This window comes from Nannobrachium achirus (genome assembly GCF_963921795.1).
Source record: "Nannobrachium achirus genome assembly, chromosome: 17".
Taxonomy (NCBI): domain Eukaryota; kingdom Metazoa; phylum Chordata; class Actinopteri; order Myctophiformes; family Myctophidae; genus Nannobrachium; species Nannobrachium achirus.
In genome coordinates, this window is record NC_137824.1 from 56949898 (window position 1) to 56971123 (window position 21226).

The window sequence follows — 21226 nt, forward strand, 5'->3', positions numbered from 1 at the left end:
TTGATTACATGATACAGTCAGCTGTGCATTTAGTCTCAATGTTTGTAAACAAGAAACCCGTCTATAGGAACGCGACAAAAATCAAAAAATAGTATTGAACTCAAGTCTCCATGGCCATGGTGTGAGTAATCAATAGAAAATATTTCATTTTGGGGTGAACTACTCCTTTTAAAGATAGTGTAAAGTTGTTGTTTTTTGTTGGTGAAAACACTTTTAATTCAAATGTAATCTTCACTATACATAGTGTTTATTCAGTAACAGGTGTCTACGAGTCTCTGGAGAGATGCCAATTTCATACATGCAAGGACAAAACAACACTTTTAAATAGAATTTTTTGTTCTGCTCTTCTCATTATTCAACAGTCATTGGTCCTCACCTACTATAGCGCCGGCAACGTTCTTGATATCAAGCAGAAGTATGAAGGTCGTGCTGGTTTCGACTATGACATTGCAACAGGGAAGGTCAACCTGAAACTGAATTCCATCACCATGGCAGAGAACAGGGTGTTTAAGTGCCTAGTCCAGATACCTTTGGACGATGGGGGCAAGCCATTTGCCACCACGCGGTTGATAGTAGGCCTAGAGGGTAAGAGCCCGTATATACTGTATTTAGTGTGGTTGCTCTCACAGGGCAACCAGACTATAGTACTTGTCCGACTTTATTCCTTTCATCAATCCATCTTTCTAGATAAACTTTATTTTGCCGCACTACTCCCACAGTTTTAGTGGTACACACTTGGGCCTTATGTCAAATCGACCGGCTTCATCGGGACAAGTATAGGGATGCATTTAGCTAAAATATACAATATAGTTTAATTTATATACATGTATTAGTGGATACATTTTCTCCATTGACTTGATTGGGAAAATGAAATATGGAGATGACTGACATCATAGATGTCTGACGTCATAGACTACATGAGACGCTATGAGAATGATGAAAGAGAATGATGAGAACAGTCTTCTGTGTAAACATGATTACACAGACCTGTAACTAATGATGAATGCAAAGCTACTCAGTGCTGCTTTCAGCTAGCTCATGGTTTCTCCAGGAAATACCTGATCTACTTTTCTTCTTCTTCTTCTTCTTCTTCTTCTTTGTCTGAACAGATGCAAAGGCCATGCTGAGAGTTGACCAAACAGATATCCCTGTAGGGGGCAGTGTTACACTGAGCTGCTCTGTGGAGAACTCGTATGTGTCGTGGAGGAACTACTACTGGTTCCAACATAACAAGCACTCACTGATCATGCAAGATGCTCTTCGGTACTCTACTGGACCAATCAGGGTGGCCGTTGGTGGAATCTACTGGTGCAGAGGAGGGAGGGGAGAACCAGTTTACTACACTGTTTACAGTGATCCAGTCACCATAGACACACTTGGTGAGTGATTTCATTTGCTTTGTTAAAAAAAAAAAAAAAAGAAAAAAGAGTGAGCTAAAAAAAAACATTTTACAGTATAGCTAAGGCCTAAGCTCATTATACAGGCAATCACCACCAAGACCGGGTGCCGACCAAGACCTCAACAAAGAGCTCTATTCCTATTTGGCCATAGGAGATAAGACTGTCACCGCACTAGTTTACTTACAAGTGGCCAGTTCATCAATGAGAGGGCAATGACATTTGGATTGTTTAAAATATGGCTTTTTGTGGTGAAGAGATTTAGTGTGTAGACGGAAAAAAGACCTGTTGGGCTCTGGGCAACAAAGTAGGCTATATAGGGTTTAAGTGGGTAACATCGTATTGCTTTGTTCAAGAACTGTACACTTATTAACTTGGTATTCTTAGCTAAAGATTTGACATGGAGTATAGGCCGTTATAGGCTCTTATGTCTAAAAACTAACAGATCTAAATGTCATTTTGTATGCTAATTTGGATTTCATTTTATTATGTTATTTAAACAGAGGGCAGGTCTGTTGTGATACTGCAGCCCAGTTGGTCTCACATATTCATGGGAGAGACCATCACTCTCAAGTGTGAGATACTGGGGAGAAGTGACACAGACTGGACATATGAATGGATCACAACGAGCTCAGCTTCAAACAAACCAGAAAACCAGTCTGAATTCAGAATCAACAGTGACTTTGTTTATCACAGCGGTGTCTACGCGTGCAAAGGTCGTGGCAAAAATGACCAGCGGTCTTCAACAGGGTGGAGTGATGGTGTTAACCTGAGGGTGTCAGGTAAGTCTGAATATATCTCCTTTATATAGAAAATGTAAAGAGAATATTGTGAATTGGAGTGGCAACTTCAACAAGACTGCATTAAACATAAATATCTTCAACAGACTATGTCAACAATGTTTATAATTCCAAGAAATGTGCTTTCCAACAGCAAAACCCCAGTCTGTTCTGAGTTTGTCTCCTTCCTGGTTGAGTCCTGCAGACTCAGTGACTCTGAGCTGTGATGTTAAAGAATCATCTGAAGGCTGGGGGTTCTACTGGTACAGGGCTGTTCCTACACCATCACACAACTCCTACACTTATGAGCTCTTATCTGGTACCCACAATGAGACTGTGGAGGGTTCCTACGTCATTCATGGTCCTACAGGCACAGGAGGATATGTGTGTAAAGCTGGGAGAGGAGACCCAGTGTATTACACCACATATAGTGAAACTCAGTTTGTGTGGTCTGGTGGTGAGTGTGATCATAATTCATCATTTGTTTTCAGGTTGTTTTCTTACCTTCAACCTACCAACCGACCGACCAAATTATTCTTTCTCACATGAGTTTTTATTTTAAAAAAAGTATTACATTATGAGCCGTTATTACATTATTGGTTGCTACACACCCTAACCCACTTCCCCTGTTTTCTATTTGTATTTATTTTACATTGTCTGATCTTGTTCTCACTTTTCTTGAGTTTATTTCACAATGTCATTGTAAGATCTCTGTCAAGCAAAGAGTGCTCTTTGTTTGACCTCTGGTCCTGTGTTGTGTTCTAGATCATCGTTCTTCAGCCTCTCTCACAGTGAGTTCTGACAGAACTCAGCACTTAATCTCTGAGTCTGTCTCACTGAGCTGTGGGGGAAACTCAACCGAATGGAAAATCCAGGGTTATAATGACAGAGTAAAAGAGTTATCATCTGGACTATTAATGAATGAATCTACATGGATGAGAAACGTATCTACAAATGACAGCGCAGTGTACTGGTGTGAGTCTGGATTGGGAGAGTACAGCAACGCTGCAAACATCACAGTACATGGTGGGTCCAGTTCCTTCATTGACTATACCTACCTAACAATATTACAGTATTCCATCAACTCAATAAAACATTATTTTGGGACACCCACTGGCCTACTGGTCCGGGTGCATGCTGCTTGGGCATTGCCGCGTGGGCGTTTATGCCTGGCAGCGTCGCCGGTTCGATTCCCGGTCCAGACTGCCTTTGCTGCGTGTCGCTCCCCATCTCTCCCCCCATTTCCTGTCAGTCTACTAAAGACATAAAAGCCCCAAAACAAATCTTTAAAAAATAAAACATTATTTCGTATTTGTTCAGTGTGAATCCTAACATCCTGTTTTAAAATGATTAACTGTTTTTACAGACGGTCCTGTTATTTTGGTGAGTCCTGTTTACCCTGTGACAGAGGGACTTTCTGTAACCTTTCGCTGCAAACATGAAAGAGACATGCCACTCTCCAAAGTGGACTTTTATAGAAATGAAGAACTGGTCCAAACTAAATCCAATGGAGAGATGATCATACCTGCTGTATCTAAGTCTGATGAGGGATTCTACAAGTGCCAATATTCTGGAGGAGAGTCACCACGGAGCTGGATGGCAGTGAAATGTGAGTATTCTAGTAACTGCATAAAAATTAACATCATAGTGTCTACAGAGTAAATGCTAAAATGAGTTGTTTGTTTCTTCATCCTTCAGTGTCTGGGACTGTGGAACAGAGTTCTCTACATGTAGTGGGACTGATTGTAGGAGTTCTTGTTGTGATTCTTCTGACCATCTTTCTGGTCCTGCTGTGTCGATACAGAACATCCGAAGGTGAGAACGACTACATTAGATGGATCATCTACAATCTAGATTATAATCACTGAACAACTCTCCATAAAACATACTGAGGCGGTTGAGGTTGTTATGTACCTTAGTAACCCTTTTATCATTATTATCAGACCACAAACATTATTTTGTAATAATTGTGTTATTTATTTATTTATTCGATTATTGTGTTTCTTTCTTTCTATTTTTATCTTTCTTTCATTGTGATCTTTAGTACATGCTACTCTTGCTTTCTCTGTATCTATAACGACTGCTGACGTTCATCTTATTGCAGGTCAATGGTGTGTCAGGTAAGTACAGTATATTGATCTCTGTCTATTCTCAATATATATATATATATATATATATATATATATATATATATATATATATATATTATTATTATTATTTTTTATTGCAGGACTGTTCCAGGAACCAATCCGGGATCAGCTGAATACCAGAACACCAATCAAATTGTGGCTCCTGCAGATGTGTACCTCCCACTGCAGCACAGTCAGTCTTTGAACTAATCATTATGTTCTTCTGTGAAAGGACAACTGATTCTAATCTGAATTAATTATAATTTAAAACGCGTCTTCGTTCATGAAAACATGGAAGCACATTAAAGTCAGTTCGTTTTTCCTAATTAGCAAAAAAAATGAACTAAATTGAAACCATGTTTAAAATAACAAAAGTAAGCACCACATTAATGTCTATGTTTACCTTTAGGGGACCACGCCATCTATGAAGTAATCCAGCAATCCAGTGACTATGCAAATGGTACAGCATGCTTTCAAAGATCCAATCCAATTATTGTAATCCACTTGCATTTTAGTTTTAATGGGGATTCTTAATGTTTTATTGTATTTGGTTCTGTAAGAAAACAGTACAGTATCAATCAAATGTTTAAATGTTCTCAACTTCTCACGCAACACTGTTGTCCAGAGTTATTCATATTTTTAGGCCAAGTAGTAACTTATTTTTTCTTTCTTTTTTCAAAGATGGAATTGGAATTGAACAAAACCCTGGCAACCAACTGCAAGGTGAATACACTAACAGATTCATCAAACTGTTCGAATTTGAGCCTCATTCCGCAAAGCTTCTAATTGTCTTTCAACACATTTTCACTCACAGAATCATCAGGAAGGCGTGAGTTTCCATAAGAGGAAACACCTTGATAATGGATGTGGAGGTAATGCTCTTTTTATTATTATTATTATTATTTTTATTATTATTATTATTATTTTAAGCCAAACATATAATCCAGAGACAAGAGTTATTGAAGAGTGGCGTTCTAACCACTACATTTATACTGTAACTTTGTTTCAGGTCCTGGCTTGGATAGAAACATGTAGTAGGACAACCCAATTTGAATGATGGTTTGTCAAATCACCTTGGAAATTAAGTATAAATAATAATGAATCCACGAGTTTCCAACGCCCCATAGTGCATTGCGCAAACGTCTGCATCGAGGTTCCGCAGCCGATTTACAAGCTCACAACGGGTTGCATCTGCGACGCGACGTGAGCTTGTATGTCTGCTGTTAAACCCGGAAGTTTGGTCCTGATAGTCTCCAGTAAACCCCCAGGGAAACTTGTGGATATGTGCTGGCATAACGGGAATTAACTGGCATCTTCAAATGTGAAGATGCCCAGTTCTTTTTATTAAAACATTTTTTGTGTGTTTTTTTTGTGTGAAGGGGGCACGGTGGCGCAGTGGTTAGCGCTTCGCCTCACAGCTAGAAGGTCCTGGGTTCGATTCCCGCCGGGGGACGCTGTGGGTGCTGGGGGCGTGTTTCTCCCTCCGCGTCATCAGCGCCCACACCCTAGGTGGGATTGGCGATAGGGCCTTTCTGTGTGGAGTTTGCATGTTCTCCCCGTGTCTCCTAGGGTTGATACCCTCACAAAAACATGCAGTAATCCTGGTCTTAATAATGCCTCCCCCTGGCCAGCCGGGGCGCTTGATGGAGGGGAAAGGAACTGGTTGGAATAACGTGTTCCTTCCACGCGCTACGTCCATCCCGGGGAAATCCCCCCTGTCAGGTGAAAAGAAACAACTTGGACTACTCATGCATTGAAGGAAGCATGAGGTCAGTCCGTTGTCTCCCCAGGCGCGGCAGAGGGAGAGCAGAGCCCAGGATTACATAGGCAATTGGCACTGGGTGAAAAAATGGGTTGCAAAATCGTGGGATAAAAATATAAAAAAAAAAAAAACATTTTTTGTATTATTATTATAATTTCTTAATGAACTTCTCTCAATGAAACAGTAATTGGAATGTGGGGGAAATAGAATTGTTTCTATTTAGACAACTGGCTTAAAGGGATATTTCACTTTAAAAAAAAAACTTTTGGTAATTGTATTGTCTAATCAGGTTTTTATGAACACCCTGAACAGATTTTAATTTGTTTGATTCAATATTTAGATATTTGATGTAAATGTTATCAAGCCCTCCTCCTGCAGGACACCTCCCCATACACACCCATTGTAACTTCAAACTCCATTTTAACCAAAATTCATCAAAAACACAATTTTTTTTCCCTGGTGACTCATAATACCCTCCTAATACGTGATAACCTTTTTCATTTTTTTTAATAATTATTTGGGAAAATGAAAAAAAAAAAAAAAAATACAATAAGAAATGATTACAAATAAATGAAAAAAGTTATCGATAAAACATGGTTTTATCATGGTTAAAATGGAGTTTGAAGTTACAATGGGTGTGTATGGGGAGCGAGTTTAGAAACTCCAGGCTTGCTAAGGGAAGGAGCGCTCGTTTTCAGTTATTGTCCACGACATTGCAAGCGGCGCGAAGGCCAGCGGTCCTTGGTCCTGCTCTTCGCCCCCGAGCGCCGCAGGCGCGAGTGGCCGCGAAGAGCGGGCCAGGGCCGCGCGGCCGGCGGAGCGCCGCGCGAGTTACGAAGCCGTGGTGAATGCAATCGTTCTATTTATGCCCAGGCCGTAAGGCCTGGGCAAGCGCACGATAAACGCCATGATAATTGGGTTTTGGTGCACCTCGCGCGGTCCAAGTGACTACAATGGAGCGCTCCCTACCTCCGGTTCAGCCAATCACAAGCTTAAAAAATGAGTGCGGGCGTGGTTTCCCTTAGCAAGCCTAGAGTCTCTAAACTCGCGTATGGGGAGGCGTCCTGCTGGAGGGAGGCCTGATAATATTTTCATCAAATATTTAAAATCTGTTCAGGATGTTCATAAAAGCCTGATTAGACGATACAATGATTTTTTTGAGTGAAATATCCCTTGTATTTGGTGTCTATAGAGCAAGGCAGCCAGCAGTATCGCTTCCTCAAGCTCTGCAGCCACCACGTAGACTCTGAGTTTAATGATGACAGTTTTGATCAGAAATTGAAATACATTAAGATTCACATTAATACTAACAGCGAGAGGAGTCCCTGTTAAACTGATCCCCATTCCATGTCCCCTTTACAATGTGTATATATGTATGATACGTTTAAATGATCATACGCTGCAGTTGGGTGCTCTATACAAGACCATGATGATAATTCATTAATTATGTTGTATATATACAGTACATACAAATCCTATTGTTTTTCATATCTGGAAATCTTGAAAAAATGTTTTAATGTGCTTCTGTGTCAAACATTACATGCGGACCACGTTTGAAAATGTGTTGCTATATGGTTTCTATAGCAATATTCCTCAGCTGTGATTCTGTGATCTCAGAAGTACTGTAGGACAGTGGTTCCAGGGGGTCCCCAGCATAATGAATATTAATACAGCATAATCATTTTAACCACATTATCCATCTTGTATACGCTGGCTATTCAAAAAATAGCAGATATACAAGCTCACAGTTTGAGAACCACTGCTGTAGAACATCTTGAGGTCAGGGAACCTACGTATGTGCTTTGTAACATATTACCTGAGGATCTAACAGTAGCATGGTCCGTGTCATCTTTCAATCACTTCTAACCTACTTTAATTTGTGTATTTGATTGTCTCTTCTATCCATGCTCATTTCCTACTCGTTTTCCTTTTTTTTTTAATTGATTTTCATTACATTTTCCTTCATAATCACATGTTTTAAATGTACTTAATTTTCTTGTTTTCTTTTGTATGTTTTATCTTGTTTGTTTTTATTTTTACATTTTATGCTTTGTAAAGTGCTTTGTAAGACTGTTTTTTTAAAAACCCATATACAAATAAAGTTTATTATTATCATTATTATTACCAATGTATATCCCTTTCTAGTAATGATCTTATAATCAATACATGCAGGGTAAGATATTTTAAACAAGGCAAAATATTCATTTATAAATCCAGGGTACAGTAACTGTTTTATATGTGACATGATATTAATCAATAAATGCAAGGTAACAGTTTTACATGTGACATGATATTAATACATGCAGGGTAACAGTTTAATGGGTGACTCATTCATGATATTAATCAACAAGGACTATGGAACGATGTGTATAAGATGATACGTAAATAGGTAAAGTGATATAGCCTACTTGATTCCATGGTCATCTGTAACCTTTGACCCCCTGATGGCAGGTTCAAAGGTTAATGCCATTTCATCACCATCCTGAGTCTGAGAGTATGAATTAACATCGACATCGTCTTATATTATCAGACAGTTGAATCAACATTAAGACAAGACATCGTCTTATATTATCAGTAAAATCACCTAAACCACAGCGCAGTAGCAGCGGCTGTTGTTTCAGCTCCCAAAAACTGGCATCTGTTGTAGGTATTATAGATAATAGACCTTACCCGTTCGAAGATATGTGCTCCAAAATATGTGCAGGGTGTGGGTTATGGGGAAAGTAACTATAACTGGAGCGTGCGTGAGAATATGTGGGAGCATCATAATGTAAGGAGCAGCCCATGGAGGAGTGTATATTTATGATGAATACAAATAATTTAACAGCAAAATTAGGTGAATAGAAGTATGGGGATGTATGCACTTACTCCACACAGTTTTTCGTAACCCTGACAACAGGCTGAGCTGAACAGGCTGAGCTGAACAGAAGTGGTGAAGAAACGCTAATAAATAGCTTGAATTTGGGAAAAATGAAATTCGGGCTCAGTCACCGTGTGTATAATGCTAATGGTCAATGGCATGTGAAAATTTGGATCAGTCGCTGAAGCGAGTGAATAGATAAAGGTGAAAATGCATTGTGTGACTGATTGACCTACTGACCTACTGACTTCACTAATTATCTGATAGATAAAAATAATGCTCATTATTACTAGCCTATATAAAAAAGATGTGACCCCTCACAATTTTCAACAGCCCCCTTAGTCATTTCATCCTGCAGCCGGCCCTGAAAAGGACCATTAATGCATCAAGAGTAATCAACAAAGTTACTATAAAAACTGGTCAAACTTTGGCTAAAATGTCAAATAGCATAAGGAAGAAGCACAAATTGTGAAAATAAATGTATAAAGGCTGTTGCACACTGCTGCGTTTTTCGGCCGAATATCGGAGCGAATATCGGAGCGTGTAAATAACAAAATCAACCTCACACTAGAAAATATTGTTCCTTCGAAACAATAATTGTGGTCTCGCTTTAAGCCAAAAAACAATGGTATAAAAGTACAAACTGTCAAGACCGCAGGCAGTGCTCTTGACATTACCGAAGTGGTAATCGAACTACAATGCAGACAAGCAGTGTTATTACATAAACTTAACGGTATGGACAATTAAATCAAAATAAAATAGAAGCAGTGCTCTTCCAAGCACAGGTCTCCACCAGGCCAGGCGTCCTGGTGGTGCTACTGTATAATAGGCCAATGTAAAAAGGGTGGCATATGTTCTTCACCTTAGACCTTTCATGGCAATCGGACACTGCATGCATGATTTGAAGCTTTGTGTTCCACAAATGTGTTTTGCTAAAGTCTACCTGCTGGTGGCGCTATAACAGGCCAATGTGAAAAAGGTAGCATTTGTTCCTTGACCTATAGTGGGAATATGTGTGTCAAATTTCACACTAATCACAAGCTGCGTTGATGATTTGAGGCATTGTGTTCAAAAACAGAGCAATCCCGCAAACTTTGGAAGCCAATATTAGCCAATTAGGATGGAATATGAAATATCAGACGGATCGGACTTGATCACATGACTATAGAGATACTGTGTACCGATTTGCATGATTTTTGGATAAAATCTCAAGGAATAATAGGAAAAATTGTGTTTTACATAAGTCGGCCTCCTGGTGGCGCTATAAAAGGCTGATGTGAAAAATGCAGGGAAAGGGTTTTTCCTTGGCCTATAGGGACTGCGCTTACAAAGCGCAGTCCCTATGGGCCAATAGGGAAACTGATCGGTGGAGTTATAGGTAAAACCACAAATCGGCCTGTTATAGCACCACCATGAGGCTGATTTAAAAAAATTGAAGTGGTATTTCTTAGAGGTAGAGATTATGGTCATTTTAGTGCAATATTTGGGTGTGCATCAGTATGCTGCGCCCACGGACATTTGTTTGCATAATAGTGTTATATGCATGTAACACACATAAGCACAGGTGTGTATACTGCAATGTTGCGTTTTCCCATCATTTTCCATTTTTGGAGCGGTGAAACCGTCTCCCTATAAACAGCTATGTCCGCTATGTGGGTGGGTGGCCGGCGGGCTGGGTCTGTAGCCTGGCAATAGGCAATTACCTCTACTGACCACACACATACACACACACACACACACACACACACACACACACACACACACACACACACACACACACACACACACACACACACACACACACACACACAGATCTAGAACACATAGAATGTAAAAATATATACAGTACCTTATACAGTACAGTAAGGTGCAGTAGGTATAGTACAGCACAGTAAGGTACAGTACAGTAAGGTACAGTAAGGTACAGAAAGTACGGTACAGTAAGGTACAGTAAGTACGGTACAGTAAGGTACAGTAAGATACAGTAAGGTACAGTAAGTACGGTACAGTACAGTAAGGTACAGTAAGTAACAGTACAGTAAGGTACAGTAAGTACGGTACAGTACAGTAAGGTACAGTAAGGTACAGTACAGTAAGGTACAGTATAGTAAGGTACAGTAAGGTACAGTATAGTAAGGTACACACACTCTCTCGCAGGGTATAGCTGCTCAGCTTCACTGCTCCACTTCGAACCGAGGTTTGATTTTTTCAATTCAAAGGACCTTTATTGGCATGAGAAAACATATGTGTCCCAGCACCCCTGAGAGCCAGTCATTGCAATTTTTTTCATTTTCATGTTTTCATTTCATTTGAAAGCTGGGGATCATAGCTACAAAATTATATATTGGTTGTGGAGATTGACCCAACAGTTTTGAAGATATGGCTTATAGAATGATGCCATGCTGAAATAGTACTTTTGAGATATTCAAGTTTTAAATAAATTTCTAACCTGCAATGACCTGACTCCGCCACATGGGGAGCAATCTTCAATTCAATCTTCAATTCAAAGAAGCTTTATTGGCATGAGAACACAAACGTTTACACAGTGGTGGAAAAAGTACCAACATTTTATAATAAAGTAAAGTATCAATTCTGCAATGTAGAATCACTCTGTTACAAGTAAAAGTCCAGAATAAAAAATGTACTTGAGTAAAAGTACAAAAGTATTGGTATCCAAATGTACTTAAAGTACCAAAAGTAAAAGTACAAAATGTTTGAAAATAGCAGATCTACAAGCTCACAACGCGTCGCACCGCAATGCGTTGTGAGCTTGTAGATCGTCTATTTTCAAATAGCCTTGGTATAACATAGGGCTAAAGTGGTTTATGTATGTTTTAAACTTTAGTTATTGCTCTCTAAAAAGATAATGCCACAACAGCATCTCAAGCATTATTGGGCTAAATGTAAAGACGCTACGCTGCGCCAACCGTGAAGCAGTTTAACCAATTTGCTACATACGTCTACACAAACGGTCAGATTACAAAGATAAATTGCTTAGTGAAGGCTCACAGATGTCACCATAGGGTACGCTCCAGCAGAATGTCCCGTAATGATCGTATTATTTAATGAGGAGCATTTTAACACTTTGAGTGCCAGCCCCCCCTGCCCCCCGTCCCTTACCAGTGCCACCATTAGGTCCCATTCATTTCTGCCCCAATTCCAGGGAATAAATTGGAAATGATCCGATATTCACATCGGAACAAAAATGGGAGGTTTGGTAAAAGAGGATTTTTTTTTTTACCAAAAAAATTTTGGAGTGATTTCGGTGAGCGGTTTTGGAGATAGGTGCTCGAGAGTGCGCACTGCGCAAACCAGTCAATAACCTCAGAAATCTAGATTCTGAGATATTTGAGTTCAAAGAAAAAAAACTTTAGGAAGCCATAGCAACAAATTGGTAAATGGTAACGGAACACAAGTACCCTTGACAGAAAGAATGACATGCCTACTTTCATTATGTGCAAAAAAAGTTAAAAAAATATTGTACCATCGTCTAGTTTCAAGGGGGCAAAGTGAAAAAGTATGAAATGACTCAGAAGGTAGAAATTGCCTTACATTTTGATAGAACTATGCACTGTGAATTCACTGTGTTTTTACCTGGTCTAGAAGGTCAGGAAGACAAAAAGTCAGAAAAGCGATGTCAACCTTTTATTTTATGGCAACATCGAACCCTAACCCTGGTGAGTACCTCACACATCCAGCATGAACATATTTATGTTCAACAATATTTACAAATATTTCCAAAAAAAAAGAAATCACAAATATGACTTCACAAAAATAAAATATAACTGGATAAAAGTAAAATAAAATAAATGTGCAGCAAGTAAAGAATAAATAAAATAATATAAAAGTCAGTACTGTACTGTACTGTATTCTCAAAAAAAGGCATTCAACAAGCCAACATTCAGGAGTCAAAGGCACCACAAATAAAGGTCAAAGATGGTACTGTTCACCGTGTGTGTGTGTGTGTGTGTGTGTGTGTGTGTGTGTGTGTGTGTGTGTGTGTGTGTGTGTGTGTGTGTGTGTGTGTGTTGTGTGTGTGTGTGTGCGCCTCAGGTACCTCAAAATGGCCTGGTACCTGTTTCTTGCCATTGTTCTGGGAAAGTACGGCAGTGACCAGTGCATGGCAATCTCCGCCTTGTGAACGATAGCTGTGAGGAAGAGAAGTCCCAGAAAGTTCTTCAGCTCCCCTAGAGTGACATTGGTCCAGGCAGCGAACCTACAGTGTGTATGACCTATGCCTGACTCCTCCGCTCTCGCTATCTCAGCCATCATACTGTCCTCTCCATCCTTCCTCCATCCAGTCAGACTCCACGGGCCCTGTATATGATAGAAATAAATAAAAAATACTAAATGATCGTGCTTCTGTATAATTTGTATGTTCTTTAGCAAAGGCTGTCGCACAAAAGTAGTGAAAACAGCAGATCTACAAGCACATAACGCCTCGCGGTGCGAGGCGTTGTGTGCTTGTAGATTGCACATACAGTATGAAACAGAGCCGATACCTTTATGTAGGAAAATAATGCTGCTATGTGTACCCTGTATATATATAAAATGTCACAATGCGACATAGCTCTGTAAAATGAACAATGCTGTACCCCCTCCAACTGTATATATGTTCCCCATTTTCAACTGGTTTTTATATTGTATTTGTTATACTTGCTTTGGCAATGTAAACATATGTTTTCTCATGCCAATAAAGCTCCTTTGAATTGAATTGAATTGTATAATGTGCATCCAAAAAAATGCACAAAAAAAAAAAAAACAATAGCAGGTCAGGCTTATTGATTGATTGAAGAATGTATTAGAAAGAGGTGGTAAAAAAAAAGAACCTAGCCCCACCCTACCCTCCCCTTCTTTGTATATACTGTTTGTTTAGACTTACTGTCTTTTTTTGTTTTTCTTTACATATCTACTGCATAGTACTGTGTTCTATCTGTCTGTCATTCAATGTTATATGAGATACTTCAATGGTTTCCACTTTCCAGTGGAAATAAGCTTAGTCTTTTCATGGATCTCCTTTTAGTAGACCTTGTACCAGTGAACTGTACCGTCATGAAACTGTACCTTTTCCTATGCAAACTTCTAATAAAGTCTTCAATCAATCAATCAAAGTAGGCTACAGATGCATGGCTCATTTCAACAGGAACCACACTTTATGCAGCTCATACAGTGGTGTGTTCTAGACTCATATTTTATTGTTAGTTACTAGTTAGTGCCTAAAAAGGAGATCGGCTGTTGTTGTAGATCGGCTGTTTTCACTAGTCTAAATAATTTCAAATGATAAATGCAAAACGAGCGGTTTTGGACATAAAAAGTTTTCACTCCCTCCATCACGGAGGTATAGAGGCCGACGCCGAGCGGCGCCATGCCCAGGAGGGTCTCCCAAATCGGGCTTGAGTTGTGGAGGGTGGTCGCTAGTGCTTTGGAGGTTCCAGGGCGAGCGCCCCCAACCCGGGGCTCGCGATCAAACCTTTTGGGAACCACTGTTCTATACTAGGCTGTGATGTGATGTCCTTGGCTCATTATCGCCAAAATAAACAATGTTCTACTTCTAACGTGAGTGGCACGTAGTATGCAGTGAAGAATATAGCCTAAAATCAGCGTTTCTGAATGTCGACTTTACAATGAAATGGATGCTTCTCTCGTTTGGGTCGGGACCCATTTGTGAGTCGCGGAGACAGTTTTATGGTTTATGGGCCATATATTTCATACATTTTGATACATTATACAGCACTTATCTCATATAACATTGAAAGACAGACGTATAACAAAGTGAAACGTAGAGAACATACCGCAGCACAGCTCAGCAGTGCATCCTAGGGCGCGGGGAGAAACCGTAGCAATCGGTGGTCTGTCCCTGGCAGCATGCATGCCTCGCCGTAGAAGGAGCCCTTCTGGCCGCCAGAACCAAAATCGAGGCCGTGGATGTACCAGCGGAGGTCCTCGCTGATGAACCGATCGCCCGTAGAAGGAGCTCTTCTGGCCGCCAGAACCAAAATCGAGGCCGTGGATGTTCCAGCCGAGGCCTTCGCTGATGAACCGATCGCCCGTAGAAGGAGCTTTTCTGGCCGCCAGAACCAAAATCGAGGCCGTGGCCCGTGGGTGTAGCAGCCGAGTACCTCCGTGATTTTAGGCTGGCCCATAAACAAAGAAACTAGCCCTTCGCCCACTCCTCCTTGCTAAAACCTCTACATTCCGATCTCTCTCTCTATCTCTATCTCTCTAAATAATACTAAATCTAATGATTTTATAACTAATTCTAGCTCATTCTCTCAATATATCTCTCTCTCCCTCTATTGCTGTGTGTCCGGTACGGTAAAAGTCACTGAACTCTGAGACCCTTGTTTCTGGGGGGAACCGGCCAACCAGCATGCTTGAATTTGGTCACATAAGCGTGTGATGTCATGCAGGGGCGTCAATTGGGTATGGCAGGGGTATGCAGCTGCCATACCTTGACAGGGGGAAATAATAAAAATGTACTTTTCATCGTGCCTGTTGCTAAGGTATGGCAACATGACTGGTGTCTTCACCAGACACCAGTCATGTTGCCATACCTTAGCTTGTTCTGAACTGACGCCACTGAATTGTCATGCATGACGACCGTCCCATCGTCCAAAAGGGCTGTATCTTGGTTACCGCATAGATCCAACACTGTACTACTGTAATATGAAAAAAAAGCATCTGGCGTCATATGACGCCAATATTATTTTCTGGCATCATTGCCAAGGTCGTGTCGGACGTCATATGACGCCCTGGCACTGAAAGTGTTAATACGATCGGTCGTCGTTTCCTTAAAAAGGTATTAATGTATCTAAGTGCAGTACACCTCGCAACCGATGGGGTCGCATGGCTGAAAAACAACAGAAAATGGCATCTGATCGGATTAAAATGCAGTTTATTAAACAAAACGAAAGATACGGGTAATTCTGCTTGAGCGTACCATACTGTGACATCTGTGAGACTTCAGTAAGCACGTTATCTTTGAAATATGAAGGTTTTTGTAGACGTACGTAGCAAATAGGATTAACTGCTCAACACGAGGTTGAAGTGAATTTATTACGTGTGCAACAGGGCTAACTGTGCTAAATGTAGCATAATCAGTGTTTGTGTAACTTCAGTCAGAAGGATTATCTGACCTGATAATAAAACACAATCTACAGTCTTAACCGCCTCGCGCTGTGAGCTTGTAGAAGAGAGCAACAATAGAGTTGGGTCACGTTTTATTTGTTTATAGCCTGCAGCTAGCGCTGCAGCTAGCGCTAGCTAACGCTAGCTAGCGTTAGCCGTTAGCCACTCATAGCCAGTCAACCAGAATAGTCTACTCTAAAGTCAACTTTCCGACGGCGAGTGAACGATTGCATTCCATCCATGTTTTCTTGGCTGTCAATTTATTGTCCAGAAAACAAACACCCTGAACGTTAGAATTAGATAGTTTAGGACGACACTGATCTATTCAATGCTAAGCTAACTCAGTGACAAAGGAAGCTTCCGCACCGGAGCTTCACAGAAGACAAACGCATACGTCACAGACGCCTCCAGGCAGGAACGGATCATTTTCACCAGCGTAGAAGAAGAAACAGCGGAAGAACGGCGGAAGAATAATAAATAATAATACACAAAATCATACATTACGTGGTTAATAATTGTTCATTTGGAACACACGTGGCATTAAATTAATGGGATAAATACTGTGGGTTGCATTGCTAAGTAATGGAGTCCCGATATTACCGCATTTGGCTACAAACGGCTAACAAAGGCTGGCTAGTTAGCATTTTAGCTAATATAAACTGGGAGGACTAACAGAATTATGTACCGATCTCTCACATTAATTAAAAAAAGTCTTATTTACATGCAGAGTTAAGCTCTGGCGTTTAAGTGAAATGTAGCCTAGATATTATGAGATGCTGTTGTGGCATTATCTTTTTAGAGAGCAAAAAAAAAAAAAAATCATTTTGGCTGCAGGGAATAATGACAGTCCCCGAGATGACTGGCTCTCAGGGGTGCTGGGACACATATGTTTGCATTGCCAAAGCAAGTGTCAAAACTTAACAGAATCATACCTGTTGCTCTGACAGGGGCTGGGCGCCGTCCTCTGGTCACACAGGGCCCCGGTGTACTAGCTCGCTGGGGCACTCGCAGGTCACCCCCGTGTCACCTCCCTGCCGACAGGCACCCTGAGCGCACACGCTGCAGGAGTGGCACTTGGGTAGAATGCCCTCTGCCTGGAGGAGCACATTGACCACCCATTAAGACCCCAAGCCCATTCTATAGGAAATGCTTTCTAAATCAACGCTTCTCAAACTAGCTGAAAATGTTTTGTGCCAGCGACCCCCCCAGAAGAGAAGATTTGTGTTAAAAGATTCCATATTCCAAACACTTTCAAGATTAAGAAAAAAACAGCTCCGCCCAAGCTTGTAAATCTGCTATTTTTTAATAGCTAGCACTAAAATCTAAAATGACACACAGATGCTTTCCCATCCGTGTCACTATAGATTAGAACCGCTTAACATTTTTTTATTCTCTGGCTATTCAAAAATAGCAGATCTACAAGCTCATATGAGCTTGTAGATCTGCTATTTTCGAAAAAATCATGACATATTTAGCAAATCTTTGAACATATATGTCATGTGAGTTATCAGGGGAAAGTTCGTCACAAGGGTGGGGGGGGGGGGGGGGTAAAAGTGGGACTGAGTTACTAGGGCCTGTAACAGACCCGCAGTCAAGACTTTTAATTTGAAGGTATTCTGGAACCAGTGTTGTCACGCACAATCTAGGAGCTCTTATTTGTGGTGACTGAACCAGCTGCAGAGACTCTGGTAATGGGGAAATTAAGCTCAGGTGTGGCACTAGGGTTTAAAAGCTGCCTCAGCCAGGTTGAGGGAGGACACTATGGCAGCAGCATAACAGAAAAGTTAAATGTTTAATATGGAAACAGACCGGACGGATGGTGAATATGGACCACGGATCCGACGGACGGTTAAGGAACGGCTGTAACATGGAACAAACGCACATGCCACTTTAGCGCCCAGCTGGAAGGGGAAAAAGGTGAATAGTTTTATTGTTTGTCAGAGGGATCTTATTGTTGGATGTTATGTCTATGGGTTTTGATTGGTTTTGTATTTCTAAAAGGTTTAAATATGTATTTCATGTATCCGCTACAGGGCCCAAGGTGGAGGGGCCTTAATTATTTTATACTTTAACTATTGAAAATCAAACCTCGGTTCGAAGTGGAGCGGTGAATCTGAGCAGCTATACCCTGTTTGTGTGTGTGTGTGTGTGTGTGTGTGTGTGTGTGTGTGTGTGTGTGTGTGTGTGTGTGTGTGTGTGTGTGTGTGTGTGTGTGTGTGTGTGTGTGTGTGTGTGTGTGTGTGTGTGTGTGTGTGTGTGTGTGTGTGTGTGTGTGTGTGTGTGTGTGTGTGTGCGCGCGCACGCGCGTGTGTGTGCCTGGCCTGCACAAAACAGCGCCCCTCCTTTAACTAGTGTGTTGTGTGTGGCCACTCAAGGTATTGCCAGGCTACGGACACGGCCAGCCAGCCACCCAGCCAGCCACTCACATACCCACGGACATACCTGTCTATTGGGAGCGCTTTCACCGCTCCAAAAATAGCAGATATACAAGCTCAGAGCTTGTATATCTGCTATTTTTGAAAAGTTGTGAGAATGCATGCAAATCTGAATATATGTATTTTTTAAGTGAACATTTGTAACTCAGATTTTGCTTCTGGGGGGTCCCAGACCCTGTGTACACTGTGAGTTCTTCAAGTCAGCTTCACATCACTGACTGTGTTTAGATGAACGTATTTATTCAAGAATGAACTCATTCCAAAGAGATTCCAACCTAACTGTTTACATAATAAAAGTAGGTATATTCCTCATTTACCGGCCTCAAAGTATTCATTTAGAATACAACTTTTGACACGGGAAAAGTGGTTCATAGAGTGGCTTATCTGTCAGTGATATAGCTAACAAAAATAGTGTTTTAGCGCCAATTTTGAAGATGACCCACATCGTTTCCTGTGAACGAGATCTCCACTTCGGCTATTTAATTAAGTATGCACAACTTACCTGGGATGGACTGAATGAGTGAAGAAGGAATAACAATGCCTGCCGCTACTTTCTCAGGCATGGGTCTGCAGGCCTTCTACGGAGGTAGGCTGCCACCACCGAGGCCATCTGACTGCACTGACTGCATCTATCTATGGCAACAACCTCAACCACAATGGAAAGGGTAGTGAGGACAGCAGTCACATCAGAGGCCCATGTAAAGAAACATATTGAGATTGGTGAGTAGCAGCAGTTTCCCTTTCGTTGAAACAGTTGAGCCACCATTTGGAGGCAAAGCCAATTGACTTCCGCGGGAAAAGTTCAAAGCAAACTTCAATGGAATATCTTCTTGGCTGTGGCCAGTGGCCTACTCTAATTTATTTATGCCTAAATCTTCTAATATGAAAGTATCATACATTTTAAAATGAACAAAGAAGTAGGTTACACACATGAAAATGCTACTCAATACAGTAACAAGAGTAGGGTACTTTGCAACATTGTAGTTACACTTATATATCCCCAGCAGATGGCAGCAGAGGAATACATTCCTGCAGGTTTTATGAAAGTATCATACATTTTAAAATGAACAAAGAAGTAGGTTACACACATGAAAATGCTACTCAATACAGTAACAAGAGTAGGGTACTTTGCAACATTGTAGTTACACTTATATATCCCCAGCAGATGGCAGCAGAGGAATACATTCCTGCAGGTTTTGACAGATACTGATACACAGTTCTCTACATATAGATACCATAGCCTAAACAGACAATCCATAATTAGGCTATACAAACAAAGAGAGCTCTGACATAATTCATCATTAGGGTTGATTGTTTTCACAGGCCAGCAGCACATAGCGATCGATTACTAGCAGTATGGTTGACACCGCTCTGTTAAAAATCATATTCTGTAAAAGGCAATATGATACTGTGTGTGTGTGTGTGTGTGTGTGTGTGTGTGTGTGTGTGTGTGTGTGTGTGTGTGTGTGTGTGTGTGTGTGTGTGTGTGTGTGTGTGTGTGTGTGTGTGTGTGTGTGTGTGTGTGTGTGTGTGTGTGTGTGTGTTCCTGTACATGTAATATGTAAACATTTCACTGCCGTGCCATATTTATGTGTCCAGTTGTTAGTTGCTTTAATTACGACTATAAACTGAAATGAAATGTGGAAAATCTAATCTTATAAACACACACACACGCATAGACTATACAATTCTCATAAACTATATTTCCTTGACAGAAAACCCAAATACTGTATATGGGCATACAATGGACGCAGAATCACAAAGATCTCCATACGGGCATAAAAGGGACACAGACAGACAGATACAGAGATCTCCATATATGGACATAAAATTGACGCCGACAGACAGACAGATACAGATATCTCCATATATGGGCATAAATGGACACAGGCAAACAGATGGTCAAAACGGGTCCTATGACAACAGTATAATGGGGTTTGCATTAAAGGGCGGGGCATTCATTCCCTATTTACATCGTTCCCAAGTTGGCCAGGTTGCCGACTAGACGCTGGGCCGCCCTTCGAATAATAATAACAATAATAACTCTGTGAGACTTCTCTTTAAATGCAGGAAATAATACATTTATTATAGGTATGCAAGATAGCTTTTTGCATGATATTCATATAATCGTCTTAAATATACAATGCCGAATTACTGAGTTGATTACATAGATAACCTCAAATAGACAATAAACGGGGGCGTTAGGGATATTTCGCGCTAATCAGTCTAAAAGTGCCAAATTTTGCACAGATGTAGCCCAGGGCATGCTCTAATGATTTAGCTAGGGCGCCCGAGTTGGCGACCTTCGGGGTCGCCACAGCGGCGAAATAAACACTTCTGGGTATTTAAGTAGGATCTGAGGGGTCTAAATAGGGGTTTGTCATGATGCTGAATCCATTGCAAGCATTTGTTTTGCACAAAAAACATTCCTTGGGCTATAAATGGCCTCAGAAAACGATGCATGCATGGCTGAGCATTCATGTTAGTTGGAGGCCTTAGGGTTGTTTTTCTCGTGCTAATCAGTCTAAAAGTGCAACATTTTGCACAGATGTAGCTCAGGGCATGCTCTAACGATTTAGCTAAGGGCGCCCGAGTCTGCAACCTTCGGGGTCGCCACAACGGCCAAATCAAGTTAGGCTGCCATCGACTTTTCAGAGTTTTATGGGTGTTTTCTGGAGCTGTGGTCTAGTTACTGTGGTTGTTAATGTGACCCTATTTGGAAATCATTTAGCTGTT